General features: G+C 41.8%; 1 pseudogene across 1 annotated transcript; it reads left to right on the top strand.

Annotated features, from left to right (window-relative positions):
* Positions 1–14,790: 14,790 nt before the first annotated feature.
* LOC311323280 (thyrotropin-releasing hormone receptor-like) lies at positions 14,791–16,137 on the top strand (annotated as a pseudogene). The gene is made up of 2 exons: positions 14,791–15,549; positions 15,713–16,137. The product of its transcript is annotated as a thyrotropin-releasing hormone receptor-like (transcript).
* The last annotated feature ends 22 nt before the right edge of the window (positions 16,138–16,159 follow it).

Raw genomic sequence — 16,159 nt, 5'->3', positions numbered from 1 at the left:
CTGTATAAGATATGGCTACTAACGAAATGCCGGTCACTAAGCAAGTTACAGCACTTATGAATCCGTAATCCACCGACTTTCCCGAAGCTTCGAGTGTGAGTTCTTCATCGGACAGCATGTAAAGTTCCGGGACACCCTCACTCGATGAGCTATGACTCGAACTGTCATTGATGCTCCCTTCTGACGGCTGCGGACTGTTCTGTTGTAAATATACATTCCCATCGTGAGAGAGGAAAGCTGTCTCCAGCTCACCCTCACTACAGACGGATATCCCATCCCCATCATCTGGTCCCAGCTGGCCGCAGATCGCGCCGGGCTGATCGTCTCGCGTGGTCGCTGTCCGTGGTTCTGAATCTTCAAACGCTGTTTCCGGGCTCTTCGAATTGCAAAGTGATTTGTCAGCGGAATGATTGGTCTGATCAGAGTGTTGGTAATCTGAGGCCCAGTTCGGGGGATCAAAATGACTGTCCTCTTGATCAAAGTACAGGAGTTCAAGATCAGCCATGAGAACTTCAGCGGCGATTCCCATTCATCTCAAACGCCCATCTCTAAAAATGTCAAAAGCAGTTCATTAGGGCGTTTTCTCTATAACAAATAATTTTACTCTCAGTTAAAACATTTCTCAAGTTTTCTATGGAACCAATTTAAATGTAGACCAGCCTATTTTCTATAGGGACCATAATGTGCTACATTCAAACCTGTCTGCAGCATATCCAATTGCAAAAGGTAGAAAAATCCATAAAAAGTGCTGCGCTACCTTTGATTGAATTTCTGTTACCTTCTGGTAGCCCCGAGTCTTACTCTGAGACTTTTTTAATCCGACAAAAGATCATCTGGAAAACGGTTTTACCGTTTTAGAGGTAGGCTTTTATACTCTGGGGAGGCAGTTCGCTCGGTAGGTTACACAAGTGAATGGCATAATTCTCTTTCACAACCTCATGAAACAGTTTATTATAATATTTATGCTATGGTAGAGTCCATTTGTTTCCGTCGTCATAAAAATGATGGAATTATAACATACCTTCTCTCCAGACGCTGCTCGCTCGCTCGCATCCAGCCTCTCCTCCTTGGACAATTAGAGGGAAAGGTTCGGCAAATCCCTCCCACGCACAGGGCTCTGCAGGGCTCGCTCGGAGACTGAATTAAGTTCTGTATTCCTCAGCACATACCAATTTGACGATCAGGCAGAGAAGACAGGAGAGAGGGCCTCGCGTCATTGTAGGAGCCAAGTAGCCTAAACATTGTTATTACAGCATGCCACGAGCCTATTTGCATTAAGTGAATTGTTATTTTCTTGAATGGCGAAGAAAGGTGAGTCTCTAGCCTACTAACTATCGTTGTATTTTTCTGAAATAGCCTAGATATAATAACCTAGATATAATAATGTTCAGAACACCAAAGAGTTATTACTCTCGATGAGAACATATATTTCATAATATCCACTCTGAAACCATTTCAAAAGGCATATATGCAAGAATTCCAGAAACCCTTACAGAAATCCACCCAGTTGCTCTGAGCGGTGCTCTGCATGAACAAGGCAAGACACTGAAGCTTGTGTGTCAGGTAGCCAAAGGTCATAATTACAACCCGCCCCAGTGGTCTTCCCCACTGCTCAAGTTTAGTGGTTTCTTGTGCCCAGCACTCATGGATAATATATGTAGGCTCTGCTCTGCATTTGGTGGTGGAGACTGTTAACATTTCTGACACAGGGAGCTGGGGACTCGCTTGGAGGTTAGAGCCCCTCTAAAGCAACAGATGACATAAGAATGATTCTGCACAGAGATATACAGTCAAGTTGGCTTCACTGCCTGGTTCTGCACAGCCACAGATCTCCTCTTCCCCCACACTGTAGCTCTCTGGTTCTGCTCACAACAGAGTCCCTGTCAGGATGAGTTGCACACTTTCTTCTAAAAATATAGGATAATGTGGATGCATTCTCATTCTGAAGCACTACTGCACCCCTCTGTCACATAGTAACGACAACACACGCATTTGCACGCACGCTAGGGCTGCAACAAACAACTATTTTAATTGTCGATTAGTCACCGATTATTGAAACGATTAGTCGACTAATCTTTTACATTTTTTAAAACTTTTTTTTTAAATAATCAGGTAAATTGCATGAATATTAAATGGCTCTTATGCTATATTTAGCCATCAGCTTTTAAATCTAGCAAGACAAGAAAGAACAAACTTCATTCAAAAATGTCTCTTTTAATTATGACCCTTCTGCTGATAGTACAAGTATAAAACTATAAATAAATAAAAAATATTGTCTGTGTAGTGTGTATAAACTATAAATAAATCTTTGTCCATTGTTTTGAACAAGGACCGGCATAAAGTTCCAAGGCACATTAAATAACATTAAATAAAGGTAAACCAAGGCACATTAGCAGCAGTAGAAAAAGGGCAGGAAAAAGGGCAACAGCCTGTTGCAAGTTGCAACTACATGAGACTAATCAGTTACAGTTTGTTCATATTGAGGAACGTCAACATCTCCACATGGTTCGGGCTCAGGCTTGCTCTTTTCTGAGAGCATATATTCCCCGCTTAAGTAAACCGCTCCCAAACTTTTGATGTTTTGCTGCATGTTGGAGCTGAATTCGTAGACGGACTTGGTTCCGCCATTTTATCCCACTGAGTGACCCTTGAACTCTGAACGCTACTGCGCATGTACGACTCGGGGGAGAAAAACAAAACCAAAAAAACCTTCGGCTATCAAGGCGACAATAACGACAATTAAATTTGTTGGTGACTATTTTCATTGTCGATAAATCAGGCGACAATAACAACAATTAAATTTGTTGGTGACTATTTTCATTGTCGATTTTTGTCGACAATGTCGACTAATCGTTGCACCCATAACGCACGCACGCACACACACACACACACACACACACACACACACACACACACACACACACACCCACACACACACACACACACACACACAACCCAACTTCAGAGCTTGGGAGAGATCTGGCTAGGACCACAAATAGCAAATGTTCCAGTTGCCCAAATTCAGCTGGAAATGGATGCATGTTTGGTTATGTTCAAGCTTTGTAATAGCTCCAGAAGAGGAGAGCTGTGCAAAAGACATTGGCTGAGAGAACACCTGTTTAAACCCACAATAAATGCAATGATAGGTTGCTCTGATTTTTGAGTGACAGCTCACAAAAATGAAAAGTTATGTCCTCCTGTGTTCTCTTAGATACATTCCATCTGTATCCATTTGACTCGTGCAAAATGCCTTCCACAAAAAGATTTCCTAGGATATATGTCTATATAACACCAGTCACTCTTTATGACCATTAGTGATTAATCATTTCCCGTAGTGATGCTCCTAGCAGGCACTGTGTTTTATTCACGTTAGTTGGATAAGTGCGGCATTTAGCACTGATGGATAGACTGTGAAATAAGAGTATGTTGGCTAAGCTAAGAAGAGCTTCAGGGAACCCAGCAGCTACCATACCCATACCAAGGACAACCTAGGACGCTGGCATTGTGCTACATTGCTAAACATAGAGGACAGGAACAACTGAGTCAGATGGCCTTTTAGTGGGCCGAAGGGTGTCTCTGGCCAAACTCAGCGCTGTGCACATCCTTCCGAAAAAATGTCACTGCTGCTGCCCAGGCACCCTCGGGCCCTTCAAATGAGGCCGAATTGAATCTGGTTGATTCCAGATGCGGGTTCAAGTTTTGGTCTTACTCAGTCTCTCTTAAAGCCAGTAGCAAGGGAAAATTTGCTGTCTGCCAGGGTAAATTCAGTCTGGTTTCACATTCATGGTTTGTGGGTTTGGGTATGCCCACACTCAAATAAGGCCGTGTATTCTGATTGAATCTCAGCATGCATACCTCTAAGGGAGGACACACCCTCAGCTCTGAGCTTTTAATATTAATAATAATAATAATAATAATAATAATAATAATTGCTGTAGCAGAGCCAAGCGGTCTATAAAGATGCTTTATTTTACGATCACTTATCCCTCTCGATTTATCATAGCAAAAACAGCAATATTGAAATGTTTTTAAGCTTTAAAGGTGCTCAGTTCTATTTTTTTCGGCCACTAGATGGGGCAGTGGTGCAGCGTATCAGATAAAAACAAGTGGGCGTTTTCACTCCATACAGTGCCGTTCAGGGGGTGGGGCTCAGCGCCGGGCAGGCTTCGCTCATAATAAAAAATAAATTCTGCATTTGCTCCACAGGCACTACACCGTTGGCTATATTTTCTGTACAGATACACTGTAAAACCGAACAGCACATCTTACCAAATTAATTAAGTTTATGCAACTTAAATGGCAGAGAAAGTTGTAGTCTGTCAAGCCAACTAAGTAAAGTGAACTCAATAAGTGATTACCATGAGTCAAACTCAGTTACTTTGAGTATGATTTATTATTGACAGATTTTGAGTAAAGACAACTTTGTTCCAATGTGTCATATATGCTTAATTAGGGTACCTTTAGGTGATTTTCTGGTATTTTAAATAGCTGTATAGCATTTATCAAGCATTTCATACATAAACAAAGGCATAGCCTACAATTTTTAGAAACTGAAAAGCATTTTCTCAATCAAAAAATAACCCCCTATCCTCATATCCTAGGCTATTGGCTGGGCACAACTCGGAGTCTCAGACTAGCTGAGCCTGCTTTGGGCTACACCGGTGTGCCTAGGTGGGGTGAGGGATGGACTGCTTTGACCAGTGCCCACTGAACTGATCGGGAGGTGCTTCTCCCTCTATCCGCTGCAAGTGAGAGCGCTTGTGAGAGATTAGTTAACGTTACGTCATGATTTCTCAAAACGCAAATGAGGAGTGCAACACTGGGTACCTAGACGTACAATTGGCACTGATTTCAATTGTGAAATCCGTTTCACGATCAGTTGCTCGGTTGCTAAGAAAATAATATTTTCCGCGAAGCTAACTAGCAAAACTTCTGAGAAGCCTCTCGCTGCAGATAGGAACTTTTGGCGCATGCGCGTATGACTCATTCGCTCGGGCTTCTCACGCGCATAAGTTCAACTGAGGAAAACTGAGGAGGAACGTGACATTGACCCCGAGCGGACACTGCAGAATACCAGAAAACTTCAAACGTCGAGAATACAGCAGCATTTTTCCTTCTTGGACTAGGAGATAAATTATTCTAATTGATAGAGAAATTATTTTAACGGATAGAGAAAGGTTAACGTTATTTCAACAAAAGCACTACGTCCACGTGTTCTTCAAGTGCCACGAGAGTAAGCGGTTGAGGTAGCCTATTGTTCTCTGTTTCACTCTTAACATCTTCAGTTCTCTTGAGCCTGCTGCTGGTAAGAAACGTATTTTCTAAGTTTTATTGTTATATTGTTGAACTTGTGGCAAACGACACGAACGTTAGCCTCAAGTTCACCTCAATTTACGTTTGATATTTTTCGGATGTCTCCCTCCTAGCTACAGTGCTAGCTAACTAGGGGCATACTAGCTAGCTAGGAGGGAGACGTTTTCGTCCTCGCTAACGTTAGCTAGGCGGGAGCCTCGTGTGCGTGGTGCTGCAGGCGCCATTAGTGTCAACGACGAATTAAGAGTTATATTTTTGAATCGGATGAATATGTCAGTGGTTGGGAAAGATTACCACCATTGGTTGTATTTTTTGGCTCATGTTTTTTCATTCTTGATGTATACTGTATATTGCCACTAATAACTGGTTGCTATACTAATACTGCTAGCCTTCATTGCTCTAGCTAGGCTCAAACTCTAGCTAGCTTAGGCTACATCAGTTAATAAACTGTTGCTTCTAAAACCATTGCTCTTGTAGATTAGACTAAACCTTAGCTACCCATTTTATGTGGTTGTGGTAGTAAATTTACCATATTAAGTATGTTCATATTTGTTTGAGAACAGATGGGGTATTACGAGTTGGTAGTTAACCCAGTGTGCATTTTAGTGTTTGATTGAAGTTAAACTGCTGTCAATTGTTCAGAAAATTTAATTATTTTACTTTCAGCTCTGAAAACTAGAGAAGCATTCCTGGAGCATTAGAGAAGCATTCCTGGAGCCTCAAGATGTGGAAGTGTAAGTTGTGCCATGTCTCATGTTCAGTCAAAGTGCATTTATTGAAACATTATCGGCTTCAACACAGTCAATATTCTACCTTTTCTCCTTTACCATGTTTGTATGAGAACTGCATGTGCACATTCAAAACACTAAATTCTCTCAAGATACACATGACAAGGTTTCATGCTGATAGAGTAGATTGTAGTCCTGATAGTCTTGGTCAGGTGGCTGCAGACATGTTGACATTCAGTTGTCCTCTCTGTGCTTTTAAGCAGCCATTTATTGAAAGAGACATGTTTCTTCATCTTCGAGGACATTTAAAAAACCAAGAAGTTGTGTCATGTCCTTTCAGAGATTGTATGTTTAAAACTTTGACAGCTTACAAAGTGGCAACCAAGCTGATCCTCACAACCAAGAGATGCATTCCTCTTTCAGAGATGGAGTAGCGGTGCCAATTCCAGTTTCCAACTCCAGTCTCACTGGGCAGTCTTCACTTCATCCTCACGCTGCAGTACCAAGATCAAGCATAAGGTATACCTTTTTATTTCTGTAAATGATAACACTTCATTGTAGAGTAAAACAGTTTACTATACAAGAGTCAATTGATGGCCTTAATTGATTTGAGCACATGTTTGCATAAATCTTAATTTATGTAAATATTTAATGGGTTGTCTCTGTGCTTGGAGTGCTGGCGACTCAAGAGCAGAGAGCTGCAAGTGCCAATTTGGTGTGTTCATTCTGTTGCAGGTTTTTGCTGTTCACTTAATATGGAAACAACTGTTCTAAAACTAAGGGTCATTGTTGATGAGTGCAATGCCCAAAGACTAGCCTTGCCCTCGCGACCTGAGACAGTGAATGGCCTCCTGCTTGAAGTGAGAGACAGGCTCAACCTTAACTTTGACTTTCGTCTGCAATTTGAAGACCCAGAGTTTAACAATGCCTTATGCAATCTGGTCAATATTGAAGACCTGCCATCAAAGGCAACTGTCAAAATCGTGAGAATAGAGGATCCAGAGCTGAGCTCAACGAGCACAGATGACACGGTGTTACTATCAGATGCATCATCACCTGAGCGTCTTAGCAGGTGGCCGGAGGTCTTCCAAGTTCCAGCATTCTCATACGAGGTGGAGTTTGCATTGGGTGCAGGCAGTGCTGCATTTGAGAAAGAGGGGAAGACCTTGAAGCTGACCAGGGATCAAAAGCACAATATCCTTGACGTGATGGCTGCTGAGATGTACAAACATAAAGCCTATCCAAGTAGCAAGGAAATCGGCAAGGCTGCAGAGGCCCTTGTTAACAAACACCCATGCCTGAAGGAGACCGGATCCAAAACAGGATATGAAGGATGGAAGAACAGCCTGCGTTTCAAAATGGGCAACTACAGGACGAAACTGAGCGAAGCCGGCATAAAAGATGTGGCAGTTAATGCAGGAAAGCGGAGCCGGAGTCATCCAGAGGCTGATGCATCCCGGGTCAACATTAAGCGAGCAAGAAGGGGTGAAGTCAACTATCTCCCAAACTTTCCCAAGGGTGAGAGTGTAGACACCTTGGAAGAGATGAGAAGAGCAATGGCAGAGGAGTATACAAAGAAGGACAAGGACATGACATTCATCCATCAATGCATGCTGAAAACGTTTGCACTCAGGCGTGAAGAAATTGTGAAGTGTCCCCCAACACCCGTTTCAGACTTTAAGGAACGATGGCCAGCCTTGTTTTCTGAAGCTCAAGTAAGTAACACATATTTTAAAGAATACTTTGACGATTTTCAACCTTATCAGATTGGATGTATTTGGATTATTCTCCGATATAATGCTCTGTTTCAGCTTGATATCAGCCCGATACTAGTATTGCTGTGTTCCTCAGTACAAACTAACATCTTACCTGTGTGCATGCCTTTGCTTGTATTTTGCAGCTCTATCTGGAATTCCACAGAATCACCAACCAAAACCTGCCCTATGTCTTCTTTGCGGCTCTTGACAACCATGCTCCAAAACTGATCAGACTCTACAAACAACGCAGGACCGGAGCCAATGCTGAAAAGATGGCAGAGATTCTAACAGCATATGAGGAGCAAGTAAGTGTCCTATTGAAGGCAAGTGTATGCTTTCTTGCCATAAAATAACTGGTATTAAGTGTATTTGTCTTTCTTGTCTTGTTTGTCTTTAAGGATAAGAATGACATCTGTGCAGCCAGAACAGCAGCCCTGGTTGGCCTACCACTGTACTTCAAAGAGGACTCGTCAGAAGTATTCAGGACCTGCACGGTAATCCCCCTCATTATTAGTTTTCCTGCACTCTTCTGTACTCGTATGCACAGTCTTTAATGGCATTTTTGTGCTTCACGTTGCTTTATACCTCCTATGGTGTTATGCTGACCTTTTATAGTCAGTTTTTGTGTGGGTGTGTGGAGGTGGGGTCCCAGCTAAGAATGTGTCCTAAGATTTTTATTCTGCCCCCTGTTTAGGAGAGTAACCTTGAAGAAGTCCAGGAGGGTGCCGTGGCACTTGTGGCGGTTCTGGGAGAGGATGAAGAGGTTGCGCCTGAGGCGGTACCGTTTAAACCACTGTATGTTCAAGTTGTCCTTGAGGATGAGGTTGTGATGACTGTCAGATCTTGGACAGAAGCTGTGGTGGTTTTGTTTGGCGTGATGTATGCTCTCCACTTGAGCTACCCAAAGAAGATGAGCAGCTTCTTTGAGTTCATTCAGATCGTGTTCCTAAAGCTTGAGGGTGGGCGCAAGGAACTTCCTTCCAAGTTGCAGTCCTTGAAAAATGAGCTGGAGTAGGCTAGTTGGAAGTATACAGAGTAGAGTCCTTGGATGAAAGGGCAGAGCCACCACAATATACCAACCACTGTTTATTTATTTATTTTTACTTGCCTCCCCTTGAGCTAACTATCAAATATGCAGGTTTATTTTCCCTGTCAATTCAGCCAGACTTAACCTGCATAGGACCGATGATGACCTTAGTATAGCCTACCAGTATTCCTGATGACCTTAGTATAGCCTACCAATATTCCTGATGACCTTAGTATAGCCTACCAGTATTCCTGATGACCTTAGTATAGCCTACCAATATTCCTGATGACCTTAGTATAGCCTACCAGTATTCCTGATGACCTTAGTAAAGCCTACCAGTATTCCTGATGACCTTAGTAAAGCCTACCAGTATTCCTGATGACCTTAGTATAGCCTACCAGTATTCCTGATGACCTTAGTATAGCCTACCAATATTCCTGATGACCCTAGTATAGCCTACCAGTATTCCTGATGACCTTAGTAAAGCCTACCAGTATTCCTGATGACCCTAGTATAGCCTACCAATATTCCTGATGACCTTAGTATAGCCTACCAGTATTCCTGATGACCTTAGTAAAGCCTACCAGTATTCCTGATGACCCTAGTATAGCCTACCAGTATTCCTGATGACCTTAGTAAAGCCTACCAGTATTCCTGATGACCTTAGTAAAGCCTACCAGTATTCCTGATGACCCTAGTATAGCCTACCAATATTCCTGATGACCTAAGTATATCCTACCAGTATCCCTGATGACCTTTGTATAGCCTACCAGGAATATTGGTAGGCTATAGTAAGGTCATCAGGAATATTGGTAGGCTATACTAAGGTCATCAGGAATACTGGTAGGCTATACTAAGGTCATCAGGAATATTGGTAGGCTATACTAAGGTCATCAGGAATACTGGTAGGCTATACTACGGTCATCAGGAATACTGGTAGGCTATACTAAGGTCATCAGGAATACTGGTAGGCTATACTAAGGTCATCAGGAATATTGGTAGGCTACGGTCATCAGGAATACTGGTAGGCTATACTAGGGTCATCAGGAATATTGGTAGGCTACGGTCATCAGGAATACTGGTAGGCTATACTAGGGTCATCAGGAATATTGGTAGGCTATACTAAGGTCATCAGGAATACTGGTAGGCTATACTACGGTCATCAGGAATACTGGTAGGCTATACTAAGGTCATCAGGAATATTGGTAGGCTACGGTCATCAGGAATACTCGTAGGCTATACTGAGGTCATCAGGAATACTGGTAGGCTATAGTAAGGTCATCATGGATATTGGTAGGCTATACTAGGGTCATCAGGAATACTGGTAGGCTATACTAAGGTCATCAGGAATACTGGTAGGCTATAGTAAGGTCATCATGAATATTGGTAGGCTATACTAAGGTCATCAGGAATACTGGTAGGCTATACTAAGGTCACCAGGAATATTGGTAGGCTATACTAAGGTCATCAGGAATATTGCTAGGCTATAGTAAGGTCATCAGGATTAGCATTAGTATAGCCTACCAATGTTCCTGATGACCTTAGTATAGCTTCAAGTATCTCTGATGACCTTAGTATAGCCTACCAGTATTCCTGGTGACCTTAGTATAGCCTACCAGTATTCCTGATGACCTTAGTATAGCCTACCAATATTCATGATGACCTTACTATAGCCTACCAGTATTCCTGGTGACCTTACTATAGCCTACCAGTATTCCTGGTGACCTTAGTATAGCTTCAAGTATTCCTGATGACCTTAGTATAGCCTACCAGTATTTCTGATTCCATAGTATAGCCTACCAGTATTTCTGATTCCATTAGTATAGCCTACCAGTATTTCTGATTCCATTAGTATATAGCCTACCAGTATTTCTGATTCCATTAGTATAGCCTACCAGTATTTCTGATTCCATTAGTATAGCCTACCAGTGATTCCATTAGTATAGCCTACCAGTATTTCTGATTCCATTAGTATAGCCTACCAGTATTTCTGATTCCATTAGTATAGCCTACCAGTATTTCTGATTCCATTAGTATAGCCTACCAGTATTTCTGATTCCATTAGTATAGCCTACCAGTATTTCTGATTCCATTAGTATAGCCTACCAGTATTTCTGATGACCTTAGTATAGCCTTACTTCACTCACTCAAACACACAATTTGTTGAACTTGACAATTCACACCTATGTAGGAAGCATTTCAGTGTAGCAATATGTTTTGATTGGTATACTCTCTTCAGTCAAAACTGTAACTGTTCATGTTCATACATAATGTTGACATTGATTACTGTTTCATTTTGAAAATATTGTGCAGAAAATACTGTGCAGCTTATTTGATTTTATTTAACTTTTTGTTATTTAAGTTAATTGATCTTTCTCTCTGGTATTCTCCATACAGTTGCTCTTGTTTTTTCTATTCTCTCCATCTCTATTCCTCTCTTGTTAAATTTCAATAATATATTCTGCAATGTAAAATGTTCAATCCAGGGAGTGTTGAAAAAAATACTTTTTACAATTTTTTATAAAATGATAATAAATTTGAATGTGTTGCATTTAAAAGATTAAGTGTATTTTATTTATGCATGTGATGAAATAATGGGGTGTTAGATGCTTATTAATAACAAATTGATTCTTGATGCACTTTGCTAGTTTTCTTTTAAGTTGACACAACTCTAATGATTCATTGCAATCGGTTTCCTTAAATGAATTAAGTTGCTAGGTTTCATTATTGAGCCAGTATAACTAAAACCATTTACTTTAACAATGTAGGGAAAATGAGTTGTTGCAGCTTGAGTTAAATAAGTATAATAAAAATGGTGCATTTAAGTAAGTCCTACTTCATATAAATGATTCTACTTCAAATGGTTTTAATGAGTACATAATACTATTACATGTGAGTTACACTTACTCAGTAATATTTACTATTTGTATATTGATCAGAGTGAGTAAACTTTACTCAGTTCACTTAAGTAGAGGTAACAATGGTCATTCTTGTTGAACTTACTCACACTGAAGAGTTCCAAATACTCTAGTGAATTGAGTTATCAAACTCAAATGGTTCAAGGCAATCGGTTTCCTTAATTGATTTGAGTTGAGTTAACTCATCAGGTTTTACAGTGTAGTTATGACTCCCCTGGACCTATTTGTTGCATTTTTGAGGGGGGGTTGTTTGTTTTTTTTGTTTTTTTTTTACAAAAAGTGCAGTAAATCGAACAGAGTACCTTTAACAGAGTTCATAGAAATGACATTTCAGATCAGAGTTTGGGGATATCAGGTAAGTTTGCTCACAGGTCTCAAACAGGTAGTTCAAATGCATGCAACAGAAATAAATATGTAGTGTGCTGGTATGGTATCTGGTTCAAAGCAATCAGGCAGTGAGTGACAGAGTGGGATGGAGTGATAAATAAGAGTGACATCTATCTGAGAGGTTATGGGCAACAAGGCCCTGTGTATTTACCAGCAATGGAGAGGGCTCAGGGTCAGCTACTTTATGGCTGACCTTGAGTGATGGGACTGCAGTGTGTGTGTGTGTGTGTGTGTGTGTATGGGCTACAGCCATATGGTTCCTATGGTCTGAGCTGATATCTTCTGAAAACAATGACCTGTCAGAGTGTCAGTATAAATTAGGAAAGGTCAACGGCCATGTTACATTATAAGGCACTGTTATAATAAACCTGAGTTTTGGGAATTGATTGGGAAATATAGCCTGCTATTGCAAAAACTAAATCTGAAATCAAGAGTGTTTTGAAGTGTGAGTGACATTAATTTCTATATTTCTATATTTCTGAACATTGTGTATGTACAATTATGACTATATTACAGTAGGCCTACGTCTGGTTTCCCTGTTTCTTATTTTTAATTCCATTTGACATGTAAGCATGTAACGATTGTCCACGGGGTGTCAGTAAAGCTCTATCAGTAATTTACATCAAAGTTTGCTCTTTATATCAGCATATCGGCTATTGTCTTCAGAATCAGTGATAAATAAACATAGAGTGATGCAATTGTATGTTCATATTCGCCTGCTCTTATCCCATCACATTCAATCAGGTGACAGCGCTTAACAACTGACCCTTAGGAAACATGAACTGTCCATGTCAAATTTGATTGTGCAGGTTTAACAGGTGTCACTACGTCGCTCGCCACCGAAAAGATAGCAGTTCGATAGCGCGGGTGGAATTGCTTAAGATATTTATGCTGAGGAATGAATTTAACCAATTTCACTCGACTACACAGGCTCAGACTGCCATTGTATTCATAGCCTATACCGAGGACTCTTGGTAGCCTAGGACATTGGGCCTTGGTGTTTCTGAGGCCTACACATATCTGAGCATTTATTAAACAAAATCAGAGGCGATAAAGTAGGAATAGGCCTATATATTGTTAGACTTATCTTAATGCATTGTTTCTGTAATTTCCCAATTAAGGGCAATATCACACAATAAGACACAACAATGTACCTCTTTTTACTCATTATCAAGAGAAGTTGAAAGGGGGCTATTGTTGTATAATTACCAGCAGTTTTAGTCCTGTTCTAAGAATGGGCAGCTGGCAACTTCCTTGCATGTTCTAACTCAGATTATATAAAGTCCATATTTGGCATAGCCTAATTACCGCCATTCTCAGCTCAGTTCCTTAACCATCAGAACAGTTGGTGAGGGGGTGAGAGAATTCTCACCTCCACGGCGTCATGTAGCCTAAAAGAAACAATCGATTCTGATAGGCTACAAGACGGACATCACAGTCAAAGCTCAGACAGTTCAAACGTGTCACACGATTCGCTTATAGTCAGTGGTACCGATCAGTATGAAAGTAAGGAAGATGGGATTTATCCTTAAAGAATTTGCAGCTTGCCTTCTTAATAAAATGTGGTGTAATACTGTGCCAAAGGCAAGGCGCGGGCGGCAAGCTAAAATGTAAATTCTAACAATTTAGATGAAAGGTTGCATTCTAACAGAAAAAAAGATTTGCAACACACGAGGCAAATTCCTTGAAATATAATCTAAAACAACAGTTAAAGTGGAAAAAATGTACACTAGGACTACTAGCATTGTTCAGTAGCTATATTAATTAAATAGTAGCACTAACAATACACAGCGCGGCATTAGTCCTGTAGCCTATGGCTCTATGGGAGCACCTGTTGACAGAATATCTCCATCCTCGCATGCGTAATGAATGCTTCTATTATAAAGAATTCTCTGAGAACGGGATAAGATTGAACATTTAATGAAGGGAAACATACAGTGTGGGAATGTACAACCAACATAGTGTGACTTGACATCAAATCTCTTAAGTGACAACGTGATAAAAGTAAAGTGTATTCTTGATAGTCTTGGGCAAGGGCTCCATCTGGCTGACGTGGAAGGCGTTGGCAAGCCCTGCCTCGGCAGGCCAAGCGGAGCTTCCCCCAGATGGAGTCCCTGGTTCTCGCAGAGGACCAGACGACCGAGGGCGGCGCAGGGGCCGGATGGAGGGGCGAACCTGCGAGGATCAGAACGAGACAGCGATTGTGCTGCACCCTATATATGCACGGTTAAAGCCGCTGATAAGCCTGCTATTGGTGGGTTAGATTCGAGAAAGAGCGTGTGAGATTGATAAACGGAAGTGATTCTTCTAGCAAATTAGCTTGTTGTAGAGCCGGCCCATAAATTAGTGACAGCTGTGAATAGTGACGGCTGTGCCATATCTATCGTGATTGCCTGGTGATGGTTAATTGTGCGCGAAACGACAAGAGAGAGAATTCCTCCAATAAAAAGACGCTTCTTTCAAAGCTCATTTGTGCCAACAGAAAGACACCAAAAGCAGAATTTCTCATTTTCTCGTCTCAGACATCTCTCTCCGCTCTGAAGACACGAAGACAGCGATGCGCGCGCTCTCCCTGTTCCACCTTAGATCAAACCATCACCAGAAGGCTAGAATCCAGCGTCAGTACTGTTACGCACGGTTGTGATTTTCGTGCAGTTAGGATGGAAAACGTTACAGCAGCTCAAGAAAACCAGACCTTGCAAACTTGGACTGACCACAACATCGAATACAAGGTCATAGGCACCTTGTTGGTTTTCGTGATATGCGCCTTGGGGATCGTTGGTAATATTATGGTGATCTTGGTGTTTCTTACTACAAAACACATGAGGACACCCACCAACTGCTATTTGGTGAGCTTGGCCGTGGCCGACCTTATGGTCTTAACGGCGGCGGGCTTACCAAACATAACGGACAGTATCTATGGATCTTGGGTGTTTGGCCGCTTTGGGTGTTTCTGTATTACTTTCTTCCAGTATCTAGGAATCAATGCGTCGTCGTGCTACATAACCGCTTTTACGATCGAAAGGTATATCTCCATTTGTCACCCCATAAAAGCGCAGTTTCTGTGCACTCTGTCCAGGGCGAAGAAGATCATACTGTTCGTGTGGCTTTTAACTTCGCTTTACTGCGTCATGTGGTTCTACCTGTCTGATATTCAGGAAAATGTCTACGAGAACGTGACCATCAAGACATGTGGGTACAGAGTTTCAAGACAGTTCTATTTGCCTATTTACTTTTTCGATTTTGCAATCTTTTTCGCCCTGCCCTTACTGTTGGCAACAATTCTATACGGACTCATAGCACGAATCCTCTTCCTGAATCCGTTACCTTCTGATCCCAAAGAGGAAGGCAAGAACACGAAGATAAGCAGTTGTAAAACTTCCCGTCACTCCGACTCCACTGCGACCTCCCGGAGACAGGTGAGCCGTGTAGAAGCGCAATTACGCACCTGTAACCTGACATTGGTGATCCTTTTTTTTTTAAGCCATAGGTTTCTCATAAGTTCAGTTACTACCACAAACTGTCGTCATTGCATAGGCCTATATTTATTATATTTAAATTGAATTGTATTCTTATTCCTAGGTGACCAAGATGCTGGCTGTGGTGGTGATCCTGTTCGCCGTACTGTGGATGCCCTATCGTGCGCTAGTGGTGGTCAACTCGATCCTGGACCAGGCCTACCTGAATACTTGGTTCCTCCTCTTCTGCCGGAGCTGCATCTATCTTAACAGTGCTATCAACCCCATCCTTTACAACGCCATGTCGCAGAAGTTCCGCGCCGCATTCCGTAAGCTCTGCCGCTGCGGACGGAAGGGATCGGAGAAACCCACAGCGCACAGCGTGGCGCTCACCTACAGTGCGGCCAAGGACACGTCAATGGTGGAGAGCACCGACCACTTCACCACGGAGCTCGACGAGCTCACAGTCACTGACGAGTTACTGCCTGATAAGAATTCTTATGTTTGAAGACTCCGTCGTGTCGTAAGGTGACTTTCAACAAAGCCTGATGCTCTGAAAGAATAAACAAAA

The sequence above is a fragment of the Borostomias antarcticus genome (genome assembly GCF_949987555.1).
Source record: "Borostomias antarcticus genome assembly, chromosome: 21".
In the NCBI taxonomy this organism is placed as follows: domain Eukaryota; kingdom Metazoa; phylum Chordata; class Actinopteri; order Stomiiformes; family Stomiidae; genus Borostomias; species Borostomias antarcticus.
The sequence above is the reverse complement of the archived record's forward strand: the minus strand, read 5'-3'. Positions and strand labels throughout refer to the sequence as shown.